Source organism: Mandrillus leucophaeus, unplaced genomic scaffold (assembly GCF_000951045.1).
Source record: "Mandrillus leucophaeus isolate KB7577 unplaced genomic scaffold, Mleu.le_1.0 Scaffold46, whole genome shotgun sequence".
Classification (NCBI taxonomy): Eukaryota; Metazoa; Chordata; class Mammalia; order Primates; family Cercopithecidae; genus Mandrillus; species Mandrillus leucophaeus.
The window spans coordinates 3,285,834-3,290,084 of record NW_012104920.1 but is presented as its reverse complement, the minus strand read 5'-3'; positions in this window follow the sequence as shown (position 1 = coordinate 3,290,084).

Genomic DNA, 4,251 nt, shown 5'->3' with positions numbered 1-4,251 from the left:
TTCCTTTCCTTTCCTTTCCTTTCCTTTCCTTTCCTTTCCTTTCCTTTTTCCTTTCCTTTCCTTTTTCCTTTCCTTTCCTTTTTCCTTTCCTTTCCTTTTTCCTTTCCTTTCCTTTTTCCTTTCCTTTCCTTTCCTTTCCTTTCCTTTCCTTTCCTTTCCTTTCCTTCCCTTCCTCCCTTCCTCCCTTCCTTGTCCTCTCTCTTTTCTTTCTCTCTCTCTCCCCTGCTCTCCCTCTCTCCCCCTTCCCCCTTCTTCCTTCCTTCCTTCCTCCCTTCCTTCCTTCCTACCTTCCTTCCCCTCTCTCTTTCTTTCTTTTCTTTCTCTCTCTCTCCCCTGCTTTCCCTCTCTCCCCCTTCTGCCTCCTTCCTTCCTTCCTCCCTCCCTCCCTCCCTCCCTCCCTCCTTTTTCCCTTTTCCCTTCCCTTTCCTTCCCTTCCCTTCCAAGACAGAACTCACTCTGTTGCCCAGGCTGGAGTGCAATGGCATGACCATAGCTCACTACAGCCTCAACCTCCCAGGCTCAAGCAATCCTCCTACCTTAGGCTCCTGAGTAACTGGCACCACAGGCGTGCACCACCATGGCTTGCTAATTTTTCTTTTTTTAATGTTTTGTAGAGATGGGATCGTGCTATGTTGCCCAGTCTGGTCTCAAATTCCTGGGCTCAAGCAATCCTCCCACCTCAGTCTCCCAAAGTGCTGGGATTACAGGCGTGAGCCACTGTACCTGGCCACCCTTTGGCTTTTCAAACCATCCTTGAGCAAGCCTCGAGGCTTCTGTTGGAGGGTCTCCTTTGTACTAATCCATCAGCATCTTTTGTTCATTTGGATTCTCTGCTTTGAAGTTTGACTTGATAGTTGATTAGCACAGAAGCTAACCAGGGAGGGCTGAGAGAAGAGGCGTTCGAGAGAAAAAGGCCTCTTGTTGCTGCTGCTGCCCCTGTTGTGGCAGGAACACTTCCGCCTTGTCAGGGTCTTGGAGGACCAAACATATTTTTACATATCCTAAGACATCTAGAATGATCCAATAGTTATCAGAAGGCTTGGAAATAAAAGTAGGATTCTATGACTAAAAGGGTCCTTAGAGTAAATTACTTAAATGTCCCCATCCAGCCAGGGGTTTCTGCTCCACTGTCACCAAGAGGTAGTCAACGAACCTTTCTTTGTATAGCGCAAGTGATGGGGAGCTCACTACCCCCTGAAAAAGCTCATTCAATTTCAGAACATCTCCAATTGTATCAGTTTGTTCCACCTGCCCAACTCAGATGGGTCCCCCTTAGGAGCTACTCACCTGAAGATGACTCTTGGGTCGCCAGTTCAATCCTGCAGATATTTGTAAATTGTGAGCTCGTCCATTGGAATCTTCCCCTTTCCAGGCTAGGCAGCCTGAGAACCGGCAACTGCTTTTCTAAGCATATGGCTTCCACTTCCCACCTCATTTTGGAGGGCACTTGTGGAACTCTGTTCTTCAGGTGTGACCTGACTCACATGAAATAAGCAGTTGTGAGCTTCTCCCCAGTTCTCTAATGTCTTTGGAAAAGCTATTTGCTCACAGGTATTTGCCAAGGAGGGAGAGGGTGTGTTTCAGCTTCTTGGGTTTATGTCAAGAACAGACTGGCCTGGCTCTGAACGTCTGGGAAAATCCTAATACCTCATTTGCTATCAGTTCTTTCCAGGCCTTTCTTACAGAACGTAAGAGCAAAAATAGTTCTCCTAGATAATCTGCCTTAGCCTGTCTTCCCATTTTACAGATGGGGAAGACTGAGTCCCAGAGGGAGGAATCGAATGTCACTCAGTGCTAGAAAAATGGGAGCCAAGGTCTTCCGGTTCTTAAGTTCAGCGAGATCACCTTTCATCTGAAAGAGAAACGCGGATGATCCCTGAGTGTCTTTGGAGCCTGGGATCCATGGGGGCTTTGGCCCCGTGGAACTTGGATACCCATCGTCTTCCCGTGGTCTGCGATTTCCCCTATGCCGATCCTATATCTGCACTCTGAGCTCAGGAGTCACTGCCTCCAGCCTTGACCTTTCTTCCCCTGCCCCCACCATCTCTGGAACTCAGCCTCTTTCCAAGTCATCAGCTTATCCTCACGAAGGCAAGAATAAAAGAAAATCTGCTAATATTCAAGCAACTTTGCTAAACAAGCAACTCTTTCAGGGTGACTATTTATTGCTACTTACGATGACAGATTATCTTTCTGATTTCCCCCAGCACATGTCTCCAGAGGAAATTAGATACAGTATTTTCCTTAAGCGGGGCCAGGAGAGAAAATGTTTCTATAAATACTTAACAACTTGTCAGGGGAGATTACAAATATTGGCACGTCCTTCACAATGTCACGTTGGTTATTGAAGCTGTTGTAAGAAATCAGGATGGTTTATTTTCTTCCTGCTCCAAGGTAGGGCTACATTTTCTGAGGCTGGAAGAGGTGCTCCCAAAGGAGACCAGACTCAAGCCCGGGATCCTGGCCTCCCCAGCATCTGTTGTCCCACCAGGGCCAGAGAGCTCTGGGTCCATTAGCTCCACTATTTTCCAGCAAAGGGACCTTGAGTAAACCCTTTAGCTCCTTAGTGTCTCAGTTTTCTCTTCTGAATGATAATGATACTCTGACTCATCTCAAGGTATTGCAAAGATTAAATGAGGTATTGAGTGAAAATTCCCCGATACGTGGTGGGTGAGCCACACATATAGACCCTATTGTGTCCCCCTCCTGGTCCATGAAGACCACCCTTATCAACAGACATGGACTGCACAAAGCCTCATTATTTTCCTACTTCCAGTGTTGCTTAGGAGGAATTTGACCATAACAAGAATAATACATGCCGTTAATAAAAGCTAGCATTTCTGAATCTCTTACCTGTGGCAGGATTGTTCTAAGGCCTTCACATGGATTAAGTCATTTAATCCTTCTAGCGACCTTATGGGAGAGGTACTACGGGTTTAGTATCCCTTATCTGAAAACCTGAAATCCAAACTGCTCCAAAATCTGAAACTTTTTTAATGTCGACATTAGGCTCAAAAGTGATGCTCATTAGAACATTCCAGATTTTGGACTTTTGGATGAGGAGTGCTCAACCAGTATGCATAATGCAGGTATTCTAAAATCTGAGAAATATCTGAAAAACACTTCTGGTCCCAAGCATTTTAGATAAGGGAAACGGCTTGTAGTAGCATCTGTCTTTTACAGAGGAGGAAACCGAGGCAAAACGACCTGCTCACGGCCACAGAGGCAGAAGTGACAGGGCTGAGATTGGTCTCAGGCTGTGATATTCATGCACTAAATTAACCAGATATGTGGTCTCTGAAGGAGAGCTGGTTCTCGTTCCTTTCTAGTAATCTCTCCTCGGCACCTTTAAGGATTTCCTCTTGATCCTTTACTTTCTAGAGTTTTACCGTTATGGATTTAGCTATGGATTTTTTGTTTTTGTTTGTTTTTGTTTTTGTTTGAGATGGAGTTTCACTCTCATTGCCCAGGCTGGAGTACAATGGTGCGATCTCGGCTCACCGTAACCTCCGCCTCCTGGGTTCAAGTGATGCTCCTGCCTCAGCCTCCCTAGTAGCTGGGATTACAGGCATGTGTCACCACACCTGGTTAATTTTGTGTTTTTAGTAGAGATGGGGTTTCTCCATGTTGGTCAGGCTGGTCTCGAACTCCCGACCTCAGGTGATCCACGCCTTGGCCTCCCAAAGTGCTGGGATTACAGGCGTGAGCCATCGCGCCTGGCCTGGATCTTTTAGTTATCCTGCTCAGTACCTGGTAGAATTTTTAGATCCATCATCTCACGTCTTACCTACATTCTGTGAAATTCCTGGCTGTTTTCTCTTCAAGCACTGATTCTGTGTTATCTCTGTTTCTCCTGGAACATCCTAGCAGACCTATATCGAAGCTTTTGGAGTTGATTTTCATGTCCCTCAACTTTTCTTTTGTATTTTTCAGTCTTTTAATCTCTTTTTTGCTATGGTCCATTTGCTCTTTATGTCCCCAGTTTTGTTCCTTGGCTACGTTCAGCCTTCTGGTCAGTGTCTCTGTTGTGTTTTAAAATCTCAGTAACTCTCTTGTTTCATTTCTAAGGTTTCTAATTGGTTCCTTGTCATAGCCATTTCCTTTTTATTCCGTCATTTTATTTCTTGTGTCATGCTTGCAATCCCCTTCTTGACCTCTTCAAGTCGATGACAATGCTTGTCCTGTAGCTTCTCAGAACGTTCTGTTTGGTCTCTTTTCCCTCGCACGTGGTGTCATTCACGGAGTTTGTTG